The sequence below is a fragment of the Ixodes scapularis genome, unplaced genomic scaffold (assembly GCF_016920785.2).
Source record: "Ixodes scapularis isolate PalLabHiFi unplaced genomic scaffold, ASM1692078v2 PGA_scaffold6__148_contigs__length_123643588, whole genome shotgun sequence".
Lineage (NCBI taxonomy): Eukaryota > Metazoa > Arthropoda > Arachnida > Ixodida > Ixodidae > Ixodes > Ixodes scapularis.
In genome coordinates this window covers 21,096,120-21,112,432 of record NW_024609881.1, presented here as the reverse complement: position 1 = coordinate 21,112,432, position 16,313 = coordinate 21,096,120, and the positions used below count along the sequence as shown (strand labels likewise).

Below are 16,313 nucleotides of genomic sequence, written 5' to 3'. Positions count from 1 at the left end.
GGGCTACCAGGAGGTCGGCCTCGGGAAGGGTGGTCTTCGACGGGGATGCCACGTCCCAGGCAACCTTCTTGGCGTCTTCCGGAACTTGCTCTTCCGTAAAGACATCCGGTTGCGGATGTGCGATCGTCAGAGTGGGAGCGCTCCGGCGTTCTTGGAGGCTGTTTGCTTCCGTCGTTTTCGGCAACGTCACCTCCAGGCGTTGCCGCAATTAGTTTTCCCGGCGACGCAGGGGAGATAGGCTCTCTCGGCGGGGTCGTTGGGCTGGGGACGCTGAACGTCGTGGCGATGGGGAGCGGGCTTCACGGTGGAGAGACGACACTGGGGAGGGCGAGCGTCGGAGGTACTCCTCAATGTCGCGAGGGCGTTCGTCGTATCTTGGGCGCGGGTTGCTTGGGTGGAACCCGCACAGCCCCAGTTGTCTGTAGGGGCATCGACGGTAAATGTGGCCGGCTTCACCGCAGTGATAGCACAGGGGTCGTCGATCCGCTGTCCTCCACACGTCGGTCTTTCGTGGCGCTGCCTGTTCTGGGTGGGCGTGCGCCCGATCTTCCTGGCGTCGGGGAAACTGCGGTGCTGGAGGTTCACGTCGGGGTGGCGCGGTGTACGGGTAGGCAGGGGGCGGTGGTCGTCGGGTAGCCGCGGCGTAGCTCAGCGTCGGTTGTTCGGGAGCGGCGTTGACAAGAGCTTGTGGCTGAAGCGCCTTCTGAACTTCTTCCCGGACAATCACGGCGATTGAGGGCGAATCCGGGCTTGCGGCAGCAGGAAGAAGCTTCCTGATTTCCTCCCGCACGACGTCCCGGATGATGTCGCGGAGGTCCGGGAAGTCGAGAAGGCAGCGACGCCGGGAAGTCGCTGGTAATGGGAGGCCCGTGCTTGAAGGGCCCGTTCGATGTTTGTGGCTTCCTTGACGAAATCTTCGACGGTGGCTGGGGGGTTGCGGACAAGGCCTCCGAAGATGGTCTCTTTCACCCCTCGCATCAGGAACCGCAGCTTCTTCTCGTCAGGAGCGTTTGGGTCGGCGCGGTTCATGAGGCCGAGAACGTCCTCGACGAAACTTGTGACGCTCTCGTTTGGCCCTTGGCTTCTTGCTTGAAGCAGTTCGTCGGCCCGCTGACGTAGTTGCTGGCTGGCAAACGTGCCTCGAAGTTCCATCTGGAAGTCTTGCCACGACGAAATGGACGCTTCGTGGTTCTCGAACCAGATGCGTGCAGTGCCTTCCAGAGCGAAGTAGACGTTCTGAAGGCACTGCTCCGGAGTCCAAGCGTTATGGCGAGCAACTCGTTCGTAATGTTGCAGCCAATCTTCAACGTCCTCGTGGACCTCCCCGTGGAATGGCGTCGGAGTCCGCGGTGCGACGGGAAGGTATACGACGGAGGCGGCGGACGGGTTCTGCGGCGACTGGTTGTCCATCGTCGGCTTCGTTGGCTGCCTGGTCCGGGGTGGCAGAAGTCCGTGTTCCGGGTGTAGCCCTTAGGTGCGGCGACTTGATCGAGTCTCGATCTGGTCTTCGTTGGGTCCTCGGGAGCTTGGGTTTGGACTTGTACTGCGGGAACTCGGAGGGCTGCGCTGCACGGACATGCGGTACCCAGCACCTCCACCAAAATGTCACGGGTGGTGACTAAAAAAACAATAAATAAACAGGAAGAAATAAACGTTTAATGTGGCGAACTTGTGCCAAAAATAAAAGAGTACAAAAGATAATAATAAAGCGTCGCGGGCGTCGAAGTCGGCGTGGCAGCAGAGTCGAACGCTGGGGCGAGACTGAATGTGGCTCGCCACGTGGAGCCCCTTATGTACATGCGTGGGCTTCTGGAATAATCGGCGTGGAAAGTTCGACGCGTAGAACATTCTGACCTCGAATCAGCTAGACGGTTCTCGATTTCACCAGAACATCACATTACAGTGTTGACAAAAATGCGTAGTCGCGGCCAGGAATCGAACCCTGGCCCTTCGCGTGGGAGGCAAGCGCGATAACCGTTAGGCTACGGCCGCGCTGCCTACTTGGCGCGCGGCAATATTTTGGCTGGGGTCGTATTTTGTGTCACTACAGCGATACTAGTAATTTATTTCGAGTTTTGGCCGGAGTTGCCCTTTAAGAGAATGGCGACAAACAACCTTTTAGCAAATTTGTTTTTAGAAATACGCAATTCACCAAACTTGGCTGCATGCTCTAGCATTTGCTTGTTCCGCCTTCGCCAGTGACAAAGCCGAGCCGGTCAGTCAGCAAGTCGGTCGCTTGGGCGGCCAGCATGTTCAGAGTATGATAGACAAGTTTTCGTGCATGTCACAACCCTGCCGTTTTCACAATAATTTTACGTTCTGCCTGGTTTACGGCCTAACAAAGAAGAGCGGGTGCTCAAAGCATAGGTCAACAAGCCTTACTGAATCGTGCAGTAGCCTTTAGCGTCTTTCAGATTTGCTTACGACGATCGAATGGATTCACTAAACGGCGCTCCTCTACAACTGCTCCAAGGATGGGTTGGTGCAGTACATTCTATTAGCATAAAATAAAGGCACGCAGCTAAAGCACCTCAGTAATGCCTAGCAGGTAGCGAAACAAATTTCTCTGTAACAAAGCGTGCGTGGTTACCGAGACATCACGTTATTCAGAGTGCAGATGCAGAGTATAACCACTGTACAGCTTTGTCTCCGTATTTGCATAATCTTCCAAGGTATTGTACAGGTATAGGCGGCAGTGCCGAGCTGAGAAGCAAATAAATAAATATTTAAGAAAGGGTACTATTCAGTTTCGTACCACCAACATTACCGTCTTGCTTCGGCTCGTCACTAGATACTTGACAGCTGCCCGATGCCTTCCGGATATGCGGAAGCAAAACATTTCATCAACACAAGTGCTATCCGCCACCGCTTAGCCAAGTGTTCTTTGCGAACACAACTGGGCTGCCTAACGATATTATAGAACGCCGCAAGTTAAATAATACATTTCAAAACAAAAGCGGTTCTTGCAATTGCGCAACATAAAAAGAATAGTGCAGGTAGAGCTGCATGGTACCTACGATTCTGGATATTTGCTAGCAAAATAGCAGGTATTGAAAACAGTAAAATTAACCAGAAAGTGTGATGGGTTTGGGAGGAAAAGAAACGTGAACAAAGTTCAAGCAGTTCAAAGGAGACGACCCACCGAGCTCGCGCTAACGCTGTACGAAGAACAATCTGAACCTGAAATACTACTTTCTGTGCAAACACAAGATACCGATGCCCTCCAGAGAAAAGGGAAAGAAGGAGCTCCCCTCTTATCAGGATCCTCCTTTGTGCCACCCGGATTTGGACAGGCGTCGCTATTCTCCTACCAGAAGATTATAGAAGATTAACCGGTCACTCAAAATTCTTACAAAGGCAGCTTCCCTCTCCTCCTCTTAGTTGGTGTTCAAAAGTATGCGATGTGACGTCTGTGCAAGGAGCCTATACACCAACTCAACTCTCTACGTCACGCCGCGGTGGTGGCGCGCCGGACGCACTTCCGGTCCATTTATGACAATTCTAGGGGAAGCTCATTGCTGTTTGAGGCAAGAACGGGTGTTCTGCGAACCAGAACATACAGAGTGAAGTACCAGGAAATTGATACAGTGTGCACTGCTTGTGGAGAGGAGGACGAGACGGCTGAGCACTTGATACTCTACTGTAAAGGGCTTCACCCTATGCCTACCGAAGACAACATAGATTTAATAAAGTCATTGGGTTTTAGAGACAGCGAAGGGAGAGTGGATTTCAAGACTGTAGAGATTACCAAGCAAAGAGTAAGTGAATGGTGGCAGAAATCGAGAGAAAACTAGGTATTTTCTTATCCACTGATGGCAAGGGGGTTTCATAGCCTCACTTTCTTTGCACTGCGGAGTGAATATAGATTTCACATTTAAATATTCTAAGCTTAAATGGTAAAACAAAATGGCTAGGTGGCGTAAGCTACCGCCCGATCCAAAGGGCTCAGCGGTATTCATCCATCCATCCATCCATCCGGTCTCGGGCGGTGGGCAGAAGTCGCCGTGCCAGACATGCATTCCTGTGTTCCTTTGGAAGAAACGAGACAAAAAACCTGCCTTCTCGTCAAAATGCTGCGATGGGGAATTTACCAAGAGAGTCTGGGAAAGTTTGAAGATCAGTTTTCATGTGTTTTTGCACCCTCCGTTCGTCCGAGAACGTGGATAGCAGCCGTGAAAAGGGCAAACCTGACGCTGTCGAACTACGATTGCGTGTGCGGGCCACAATTTGTAGTCGCCAGATGTATTTGCTTTGTTCCAACATAACCGAGAGAAAACCCCCAAGTTGTCCGGACCACCCACGGATTCAGTGCGTCTTCAAATTCACACGGCCGCCTGATCGTTCGAACTTTCGTCTGCTCTTTCAAAGTTGTCTGCTTTTTGTCGTCTGCTCGTTCAAACAAAAGCGGCCCGTAGACCAAAGTTTGACTCGGTGATTGCAATAAGAAGTAATTGCAGGCCTCAAAAGACTTAAGTAGGCTCGGTGTAAACAGTAGATACATGTTAATTATTGGTACCGGTGGCCATCACCGATTTGTTACGCTTGGTCTGTTCCCGCTTCCGATTTTCAGTATCGACGTCGATCGTCGCCCTACCTTCTACACTTTTGCAGCAAGAGCGACGTCGCTACCTAAAATAGCTAGAAGAATCTCATCATGGTTTTGGCGTCCATTCTGCGGCGTTCATGCGAATGAATCGCCGGACGTCAAATTATTTACGGAATGTTTAGTGGCGTAACGAGCCTCGATAATTTCGCTCAGGCGATTAAAGTGGCAAGACATTGCGATGAGGACGTAGAATCGATAATTCCAACGCGAAAAAGAGTATGCAGACTCACACAGACGCCGACGACGTGACATTCGAATGGTTTGTTGACGCGGGACGCGGTGCTTCTTGCCCGTACTCCATTGCGCGTGCGTTCGAACTGTCGTCTGCTCTTTCAAACTTGGCTGTTTTTTGTCGTTAGTTCGTTCAAACGACAGCGGCTCGTAAACCAAACGTTGACCCGGTAATTGCGATAAGAACTAAGCGCAGGCCTCAAAACATTTTTGAAGGTTGGTTGAGGTAAGTCGGCTAAGTGTAAGCAGATACAAGAAGTTGTTAATCATTGTTACCAGTGTCCATCACCGACTTGTATTGCCCGATTCTACTAGAGGTTTTCAGTATCGATGTCCACCATCTCAGCTACGGTCCACGCTTTTGCAGTCCGAGCGACGTCGCGACTGAAAATAGCGAGCAGAATCTCGACGTGGGAGTCAGGCTTTAGCGCCCATTCTGCGGCGTCCACGTGAAATGAATCGCCGCACGTCACATTGTCCACGCAAAGTTTTGCCTGGATAGTTTTGCTGAAGCCGCTCAAGTAGTCAGACATTGTTAGGAGGACGTAGAATCAACAATTCCAACGCGAAAAAGAGCACGGGGACTCCCACCGACGCCGACAACAACGCAATTCAATGGTCTGTTTATGGGCGACGGCGGACTTCTTGCCCACCATCCACGGCGCATGCGCGGCGCCGGTGACGTCCGCTAGGGGCGCTCCGGTTTGTTTGTAAACATGAGTTGGCGACAACTTTTCTTGGTGGAAGGTACTATCGTGGACACTGTTAGCTATAACACGGCAGCGGCGGCCGTCCCGTACACCCAGCGCCCCATAGCAGGCGCCGTCCGAAACTCCGCGCATGCGCCGTGCGGCGGACTCGCTCTTCCCTTTTGCGAGCACACCCTCGCTTTACCGTCTGCTATACTTCGTTTCATCCTACGATGGACTAAAGGCAAAAGCTATGAACCACCAGATCCAATCAAGAGCCACTTAGAAATCGCCTTGTATTTCACTTCAATGAACGTTACTGAGTGACTCATCAACTTTACATTGCAAAGAAAGAAAGCCACGACATACAGGCTCTTTGCAGTGTCGAAGCTATAGAAATGGTGCAGCGCATTTTGATGAGGAGCATTATTCGTTCATCCTTAATCAATGTTAAGCATGCCATAGTTTATCGTGGAACGTGATTGGACCTGGCTGCCCGTAGCTTTGGCCTTTAGTCCATCGTAGGATGAGACGAAGTATAGGCGGAGAGCAGGCGATGCTACAGTGCTGCTCGTCCGGAGTCATGCGGTTTAGAGAAGCTCGTTTTAGCAAACGCCGCTTTACCGACCCCAGTTTATTGAATCCATTTGTAGAGAACCCAGTTTAGAGAAAATGGCGATGAGCTTCCTTTTAGCGAATTCGGCCGCCGCGAAGCGGCGTGTACGGGTAAATCAGGTGAGTTAACAATTTTGTAATGAGCCGCTGTAGACTGCCGCCGCGAAGCGGCGGGAGCGCAGCAGGGGGCTTGGGTTAACACGCGCACCAGTGATACACGCGCGAAGCAGGAAAGCCGTTTTTAAATATTGTTCCCTTTTCGATAAACGGCGTTTCTCTAAACTGAGTCCCTTCTTTCTCTAAACCTTGCTTCCATAAAACGAGCCCGTTCTCTAAAACGTGCTTCGATGAAATGGCATTCGATCAACTGTAGTAAACCCCTGCTCGTCTGGTACCCTCGCTATAGCGAACTGGTCTCAAACTCATTTTCAACCGGCGATTTGTATTGGGGCAGATTGCAGAGTCATTAGGGCATAACCTCTGTTTAAGAATTTTTTTTGCTTTGTCAGAAACAGCATTTTTACCGATATGCGTTCGCAAACCAGCATGAGCGCAGCAGGTGTGATACAGAAATAGACCGTTATAGTCCATTTCACCTTAAGTCCGACCGCAGCGTACGCTTCAAAACGACAGAGTCAATCAAATAGCGGCAAAGGTGCAACGTCACGGAGTGCATCCCCGGGGGACCCAATAAAGTGCAAAAAGTGCTTTTGTCGCTGCGTGGTGGGTCATATCGTGTCGTAGCGTCCGCAGCACTTAGACCTAAAGTGAAACGGATGATAACTGCAAGTTTGTCTCATAAAAAAATTTAATCTACCGTGATGTTACATTTAGTATACGATGATTATCCTTAGCCAGCGGAGTCGGGGAATCAACCGTGGGCACCTCATACGCGGTGGTTCACTGAACCATGTTCAGCGAAAATTGGCGAGCGCTGTGGCGTCGTCTGCTCTGTGCCTAGCAGACGACAAAGCGAGGGTGAGCTCGCAGGCGGGAAGAGCGAGTACGCCACACGGCGCATGCGCGGAGTTTCGGACGGCGCCTGTTATGGGGCGCTGGGGGCACGGGGCGGCCGCCGCTGCCGTGTTATAGCTAACAGTGTCCACGATAGTACGTACGTCCCGCGTCCCCTCTCCCATTTTGAGTGTGCGCAGGCTCTCCTCCTTTCCCCGGAAATGGGGGAGGAGGAGCCTGCGTACACTCAAAATAAGAGAGGGGCCGCGGGACGTACCTTCCACTGCATTGCCAAGAAAGGTTGTCGCCGAGTGTAGTAATGTCTATAAACCTTGTTTCACTGTTTCAGTAATTAGATGCAAACAGAACAGACTTGGAAACCCTTGCCGATTGCTTTTCCGTGCAAGTGTGAATGGTCAAAAGCCGATGCGATGATAAGGTGAAATACTTCAGAGATGTGGCCACAAATATTAAACGGGGTATATCTATCGTCTTTCCATCAAACTTTTCGGAGCTTAATCTTCTAAATAATTACCTTCTTCCATGTTTCACAGTAATCTGTGGCATGGATTCACCGCACTATTTTTGTCAAGTGTGGCAAGAGGTATGCACCACCATCAGAAAAAAATATGACAATTTATTTAATTACGACAGGAAGCCACGAAAGGGGAAGATGGCAAGACCTGATCCACCAAAAAGGAGTGGGCCTAAGAGTGCAGTCTTGGTCCATGATTCACGACGGTAACCTATGATGAATGCAGAGAACAAAGGAGTCCATCAGGTCAACAGGAACCAATATCTGACCCGAACATGCAGGGCAATGCAGAGCAGGGGCAAATTTATGGGGCAGACTGGGGAGAAAGGGAGATGATATCATGGGCAAAATGTTGCCCAGATCTGTTTTGCTAACCTAATATTTGTTATGTCACTAAACACCAACGTTATTAAAACGCTCAGTTGGAAAACTCGCTCTTGGAACCTGGATTGCTGGCGTCCACCAAGACCAAACTAAATACGATAACAGCGCCACCCTTTTGCGACAAATTAAAACATACAAGTTGTTTTATTTAGCTATTCCAAAATGGCCCGCGAGATGGCGCCACATAGAGTTCCTGTATAGGCTCTTTACAGAAGCCATAGTTGTATGACTGTTTTCCACATACCGCCGCACCGCTACTCACCGAGATGCGATCATGTGAGGAGCAGACTCAAATGCCGTGCACGAAAGTACACATTGCACGCACCCTGGCATACGTTCCCCTGCTTTTGAGCACACTGTGCTGCCATTCGCCAAATTCAGTCACATGAGGAGCAGGCTCCATATGCCGTGCAGAAAAGACGGCGCTACAGGGATGAACACGCAACTCTGGCTCCCGTACGGAGCCTATAAAGGAACTTTAGCACCACTGGCTCTTCTGTGACTCGACGGAACCACTAAGTGTAGCCCTGTAGTTTCCTTAGTGGCTGCTGCGGGAGAAATGGCGGCGCTGCAATAGACTCCTTCCAAAACCGACATGCCCCATCGCGGCGAAATACCACGCAGTGCACTCTGGGAACTAGTTGGCCACTTAGTTTCGGTTTCGACTGAGCAGCTTCACCTCATGCTATCACTCCACACCCAAATACGCTGCTCGTGTTTTTGATTATCTGACTTTTTTTACGAATGTACAATACACACATTCTCCAGCGATACAAAACGAAGACCGGGGCACTTTCCTTGGTTCCAGAAACACCGGATATTATGCGTGCGTATGCAAACGTAGTAAGACGTGGCTTAGTCACCTCACCCCACGAGTGCATCTTTGAGCTCAGTGTCAGTAATCCCGTCCAGTACCAGTGAACTACAACTGAAATTTGGTCACCTTGAACCCTAAACGTATTTTGTTTGCCAAACATACGCTTCTTGTTACTTCATTGGGCGAAAAGCAAGCCACGTCCTCACAGGAGTATCAAAGTTGAGCCCAGCGTTGGTGCATTAACTTTTAAGGAAACACAATAAATTCAACCTCATTACTGCACAAAAGTTACTATGATGTCTTCCTTATGTCATCACATATCTCACACTCAAACTTTATGCTGATAGAAGATTAAGTTTTCTCAAACGCTAAGATCGGATATCTACGACAGAGGCCCTAACAAGCGTCCCCTACTCCTCACTAAGCCTTCTCGGACGAGCTTTTACTGACGCCCAAGATCTGTGCCTGAACGGCGTGTCTGAAATTATCTTGGCATACTCAGTCAGGAGGAAAGCAAACACATAACAAATATTAGGGCCATTAGCAACCGTCAAATGTGCTTTGAATAATTTTGTTCGTTTGGCACACCGCGGAATTCATGCCCGTCCGGTGCACTTCCGGCGAACGGTGCGACATTGTTCACTCAAGTGCTCGACTTCTGCTTTCTTTTTTGTATGTGCGAATGTACCTATATTATTGCAGGATAACTTTATGCGCATACGTGATGGTGGGGACTTCACTTCGTGCAGTGCTGCAGGGCAGTACAGATAAGAGATGAGAAGTGTGTTCGAATGGAGCTTTTTAATGGCGCATGCGAGTTTTACTTCGCATACTCAGGCGTATTAAGAAAAACAGTAATTGCAAAAAGTTATATTTCGTCTATGGACGCACGAAAAACAAAAAAAAAACTTCCTGATCAACAACACTAATGTAAAGGCGCGAGCTCGATGTATGCATACTTATTGGTTGCTACAGCTTGTTGATTCGTACACAAGCAAGATCCCCGAACTTTGCAGCGTCGAGATTCCCAGCACTGGTTCGTCCACATACCTCGAAACGCTTACAAAAAGGCTGAACTACAAAAATACAACAAGCATTTATACGTCTCAGGCTTGTGCTAAAGCTTCAAGGTCTGGCCATTTAGGTTAGTTTAAAGACCACAAATGGCATTCTCGGGACCAGAAAACATGAAATAACGGCCGTTTATAGTCCACACTTCGTGTATAATCTCTTGTCGACGTGTCGATCGAAACCGAAACCATGACACCCTCCTCCCTGGCTAACTAGTTCCCAAAGTGCAACGCGCGCCGTGAAGCCTGCAGGAATTTATGGAAGTAGTCTATTGCGTTTAGTTTGGTTCTCAAGTATGGATTGAAGCCACTAATCATTTCTTCCTAACAAAAGCTGGCACATGTAGATTTTTCACTGAAAAAAGTTAACCTTGGGGGCCCTAGTCCCCCATCCTTAAAATCTGCCCATGATGCATGTGCCAAGAAAATGAGAGATAAGAGTGGAAGAGAGCATGCGGGGACGTCGGGACACCCGAGCTCTGGTTAGAAGGATTGGTGGGTACACCTAAAGCTAGGTGCCTTTGTCTCCACTGCACTCGTCGAGGACGTTTGAATGCGAGTGCCAAACACTGGACGCCAACGTTCTGCAGTCAAACGTGTTCGACAAGTGCAGCAGAAACAAAGGCTGCCTTCATCTCCACTGCACTCGTCAAACGCATTCGAATGCAAATGCGAAACGCTGGACACCGACGTTCTGCATGTGCAGTACAGACAAAGGCAGTTAGCTTTAGGTCTACCCACTAATCGTTCCAATCGGAGCTCTGCGTTTTGACATCCCTGCACTCTCATCCCCTCCTCTCTCTCAATTTCCTGGCACATAGAGTTTTGGAAGTTTAACAACAGTGGCTAGTGAAAAATCCAACACATTACATCCACAAAAAAAAAAGCAGCTTTCTTTGGGATTTTTTAAAGGTGTTCTAAATTGCACAGCACTCATAGGATCTCTTCGCATGACCTGTCGCCCATAGCACACTTCAGGACTAATCGCCAGACGGCCGTCAATTCAGAAGACGCCCCACACGATCTCGCAGGTCCCTCGAAAATGTGAGACATGCGGAGGAGTGCGAGAGTAGGCCAGCAGGGTGGCATTCTCTCCCTGACATGATTCGGAAGGAGCAGGCTTAAAGGGGCCCTGCAAGGACCTTTTTTCTGGTTTTTAATTTGCACCAAACCTGAGCGCACTGAACGTAGTAACTTAATGAAACTTTTCTTTTCTCGAAATTCGTTTTATTTTAAAAGTTATAGGCAAATTAAAATTACAAGTACAAGCAAAAAATAACCTCCCTCGTGACGTCCTTGGTTGCTTGAGTGGCCGTGAACTAGAGGAGGGGTAATGAGCCAAGCGAGCGCTCACGGCTGCCGCACTCCGTGTCGACGGTGCGAGAGGGCGCCACTAAAGCATGTTCTTAATAGGCTGTGTGCAGTGGACAGCCAGGGCGGCTCTCATTGCATTTGCTGCGCGATTAAACACTAATTCGGCATGACACTTCATTGGCCACAAACGACAGCAAACGCGGGGTAAAGATCAGTTCAGAATGGGAGCTACTTCGCGCTGCCATACCGCGAAACTGCCGAACCGCAAGACAAAGCTTCTCACCAAAGGCCACCGGAACGCTTGGGGCCGGTCAGATCCTCCTGTCCACACGACTGCAGCGCCGCCGCGTACATCTGGGACCTTTCCGTGTCGGCGCCTAATCCCAGTACTCCTTTCTAGTGTGCGCCGCCTTTTCCACCGCTTGGTGGCGGGTATGGCGGCGGGTCATTTCTTGTTTCAGTACTTTATAAACTGCATTCGGTTCTTTTCCGATGTAAAATACTGAACAAAAACTACTTTTATAAATAATTCAAACGGTTCGCGCCACTTATATTTTGTGTTTCGACTAAAAACGAGCTTTTAGCGGCTCTGACCAGTAGTTAAGCCCAGGACCAAAGACGTCACATATTGCGCGGTTTCGGCAACGTGGGTCGCCCTCGTAGGTGGAGGAGGTTTCGGCGCCGTTCGGTTAAAATATGATTCACTGATATTTAGTTACTCCTTCCGTGCCCGCTGGCTTGCCCGAACCCCAAAAGACGTGGAAACTGCAAAAAAGGTAGACGCTTAAAGGGACAATGAAGACGATTTTATTTAATTTTTTTAAATGGTGTTTTAATTCTTCTTGGGAACATAGCATGCCGCCCAATTTTTTGTAGACATTTATGACGCGTATTTATGACGCATATTTATGTGCCTACAAAAGAAGTAAAGAAACCGAAACTGAACCATCTCCAGTCTCGTTTCTGGGCCTCCGAAAACGGAGGTGACGTAGGGAGTGACGTCAAGTGTGAATAGTCGGTATCGGTAGTATTTAGGAGATCGAGACTCTGGTTACCGCGGTGGGTTATAGCAGCGCGGTGGTGCGGTCGTTGCGCCGACTCTGTCAACAACATGGACGAACACCGCTCTCGCGAGCGAGTTCGAGCTTCCGTTGAGTGACCGAACACCAACGGAACGGGAGCACGTGTGTGGCGGCCTCTGCCATCACCCGACGGAGACCACCCAGCCGGCAACGAGCGGCCCGCATGCCGAAGGACGGACGCGGGGAAGATGCCGAAGGGAAAGCGGCAGCGATACCACCGTTCCGGGATCCGGTTCCTCCGCGGACTTCCTCTTTTCGTCGTCAAAGAACACGAACAGCAACCCACACGTGAAAAATAGCGTCGCCCGAACGAATACTGGTCTTCAGTCGACCGTTAGAACAGCCATCTACAGCTACCATTTTGCAAAACCTTTCGAGTACCGTGTTCTTTTTTAATTTTATTTGTTTGCCCATAGTTGCTCGTTGCCGGTTTTGCGTCCAGCGTAGCAAAGAAAAAAAAACAATGATGCTGCTTTATTTACGGTTTAGTAATCATTTCCGATCCGATTTATACTTTTGATGGTTATTCAAGCGGAAAGTAGAACAGTATTTCTAAAAATCGCGAACCAAAACGTGACCGAGGGCACGTTTCTCGTTTCGACCAATCGCTGACGCGTCTCTTGTGACGTCGCGCTCCTTGGCCCCGCATCGGTCACGTGAGCTCCGCTTCTCCCGGCTTCTCCCGCAACTCTTGGGGCGTCGTCCCAGTCGATCCCGGTACGATTGTTACCACGACTGTTTAATTGATTTGCGCGGCACACAAGCGCCGGTTTCGGCTGAAATTTGGGCAACGTGGTCCGAGACGTGCCTGGAACCCAGTTCAATCGCCAAAAAGATCTCCAAAATTGCCTTCATTGTCCCTTTAAATATGATTGCAGGGCCCCTTTAAAGCCAGACGACTCCAGAAGCAACATCTGCATGTCCGCAGCTTACGTCCCCTTGGGGGAGGGAAACCTGTGGCTCCCACAACAGACACTCACTTTTCCTTTAACAACCTTATAGAGACTTCTTCAATACAGCCGTCAAACAAAGCAATCGTGCTCAGCGGCTGAAGAGCTGCGCTTGTTTTGACATTCAGTAGGTGCACCGAGAACTCCAACTCGAGTTACTCCGTTCGGAGCTGAGGGAGCCGCTACTGAACGCACCATCACCACTACTGCAAGGGAGGTCATGGGGAAATATTGTGTCCCTGAACTGCTCCTGCTGCTTCAAACACCTTAGAGCTGTCGGAGCTGCTCGTCGGTTTCAAGTCGTACCCAAACCCAGCAATGCGCGTCGCTGTGGAGAGGGGAATAACACATCAGCTGCCCAAAAACTATATGAGAAACTTATCCCATGAGTAGCGGGCCTTATAGCAAGCTCGTTTCAAACGCACTGGCATTATGCGAGTCATCTCCCAGAGTGCACCGCACTCGCGGAGTGCCGCACGAAGAACCGGTCTCAAACTAACTTACCGAGTGCAGCCTGATGCTGTCACCATCTGCATTGTAGTAAGAGTGCAGACCTCAAACTGAAATTAGCGCTCTGCTGTTCGACATGACAGGCAGGAATGCGATTGTGAGTTGCCGCAATGTGTAGTTTATATCTGTGATGACTTCAAACAGCTCGGCTGTGAGAGATATTTACAGATGGCATTAGTTCCTGTAACCAGCTCAGTACAAAACAGCTGTAACTTTTTGTTGAACGATACACTGGAAAAAAACTGTTTGTGCAAAAGCTTGATCAGAGCAAACGCAAGAAATTTGAAGGCTAGGCACGCTTTGCGGAACAAAAGGGTGCCCACACGACGCTTTCTCTGAAGCGTGCTCCTTCTGTACGAACAGCCCAAGTTAATTTTAGGGTTAGAATATTGTTTGCCAGTTTCACGCTGTTTTGGATGGGTGTGAACTTGGTGGCGGGCTCAGTCTCGTCGTAAGGCGGTACTCGGTCTTGTTGACTGATACTGCCGTTTCGTTTGACACTGCGATGTGCAACACTCTCGAAGCTATAGCTAGCTGTAGGGCACGTTTCATTCTTGATTATCGCCGCTTGTCCAGAAAGCTCTGTGACACTTGTTACAAATGCAAGCTATTACCCGTGAGAATCCAGACATAATTTTTAAGAAGTGCAGGACTGTGGAGAGGCAGCGCAACTTGCTTTGATCAGAATCGTGGTGCGATCAACAAGAGCCTGTTTCACTTCTCGTCAAGTGACGGCATAGTGACTCGTGCCCCCGAACGCTTGGATGCCCATCAAGCACCAACGTCCTGGACACATTCTGTGGGAGAACTTTTGCAAGTGTAATCCTAGGGCTACCTTTGCTGCTTGTAGTGCTACTAGAGTTGGAATGAAATTCCATGTCCAGCATTGAGTCTCTGCCATGGTGTTTGGCAAGCTGAAAAACTGTGCTTGTGTGTTAGCAGCCAGTCAAACAACTGTGCCAAAAACAGCCCGTCATTGAGACAAGGGTGAAACTTCCTCATTTTGAATGTGATTCAGCTGGATGAGCGAGAGCGCCCGCCAGGGTCACGGACCTGCACCAATAGCTTTATTCCTCTCAAACTTTTTACTGAAAAGGGTGTAGACCTATATTCAGGATTTGGAACAGTTTGATTTGGTCCTCTCTGTAGTCCCTATATTTCCACTCAAGTCCGGAAATATAGGGATTACAAATGTCGGGATGGGCAGGCCTTTGGGCTCTTAAGGACACTGAAAGAGGCAACAAAAACCTAAAATAAGCACTCTAAAAATCAAACTTTTATCTGTTTACTTTGCTCACCTTCTGTGATGCGACACACCATCACATTCTACTCCATTTCACCTTGTGTTGTACCGCAGCCGACGATACGAGCCACCGGAGCCAATCCAACTCTGTCGCTGCCAGATGACACTGTGCTCCATGTGCCGTTGCACCCAACGGACAGGCCACGTGACACACCTTCGGCACTCGATTGGCTCCGATGGCTCGCAGCATTGAGAGTAAAGTGCGGTATTGCTTTTTGTGTCTAGTAACTCACCACTGCCGCCGAGCTGCTACGCCAGAAGCACTCGGCAGACCCCACCAACTCTACCGCCACTACGCTTCGTTCACCCCTACGCTGACAGGGCGGTAGGAGCCATGCGGTTGGTGGGCCAAGCTTTTATTGCCTCATGTCCGATCTGCACATCTGTATGAGAAAGGGGCATGATAAGTGATGCAAGACTGACAATCGGCCGGTTCACCGAGCATGTAGCCTCCAGTGCCCTGTCAGTTAAGGGGTGAATGAAGTGTAAAGTTGGTATATAACAGCCGTCTACTGTCCCACTCTCAGGCATGCCACCCTTGACCAGTCCAGTCGTTGATCTTTAAGCAAGGTTAAGCAATGACTGCCACGTGCCACCACACATGGAGGTGTCCAGGGAACAAGTGAAGCTAGTGAAAAAGCAGACACCATAGCTCTTCCCAAAGCACCCTGTTCTTTCTCAAGAGCGGCGAGTTCATCCAGGAACAGTGCAATGGTGCTCGGTGGTCTGTGATCGCAGACCACCGGTCATAGCCCCACCAACGGCGGCGGTGGCGCCCCCCCCCCCCCCCCCCCCCGCCCACTGACGTCACTCAGGTGACAAGCATTTCACTCGCATGACGTGATTCTAAGCCATACTCACTATAGCTGGCGACAACCCGTAAAAGGCATACGCTGGCCCTTTGACCCACGCGGAGTGCAGTGCAGGAAGTGGAACGGCATCGGTGACCCAGTCGCTGCAGTTACCCAGAACTGTTTTACTGCTGTCTCGGCGAAGGTGCAGGCCCGCTGTTTGATGCACGTAGGTAGAAGCCATCAGCCGCAAGCATCGGAGACCTGGGCTGGAAAATTTACACCCAACAAAACAATAACCATGAGAAGAGTGGTCTAGCCAGTGAATGACAAAAACATGAAAAGCAGGCACATAAAGAAGTATTTCTGTTACCTTCTCTTGCAAAAACACAAAAAGCAGGCACATATAGAAGTATTTCTGTTACCTCGTCTCATGCTCAAGCATTATTTTGAATAATATGC

At 49.8% G+C, this 16,313-nt stretch overlaps 1 long non-coding RNA gene across 1 annotated transcript; it reads right to left on the bottom strand.

The window, feature by feature from the left end:
• Window positions 1-7,439: 7,439 nt before the first annotated feature.
• On the bottom strand, window positions 7,440-16,070 carry LOC115330460. The gene is made up of 3 exons (XR_003920284.3): window positions 15,922-16,070; window positions 13,752-13,906; window positions 7,440-7,841 (listed from the first exon to the last, which is right to left on the bottom strand). It is a non-coding gene; the product is annotated as an uncharacterized LOC115330460 (long non-coding RNA).
• Window positions 16,071-16,313: the final 243 nt, after the last annotated feature.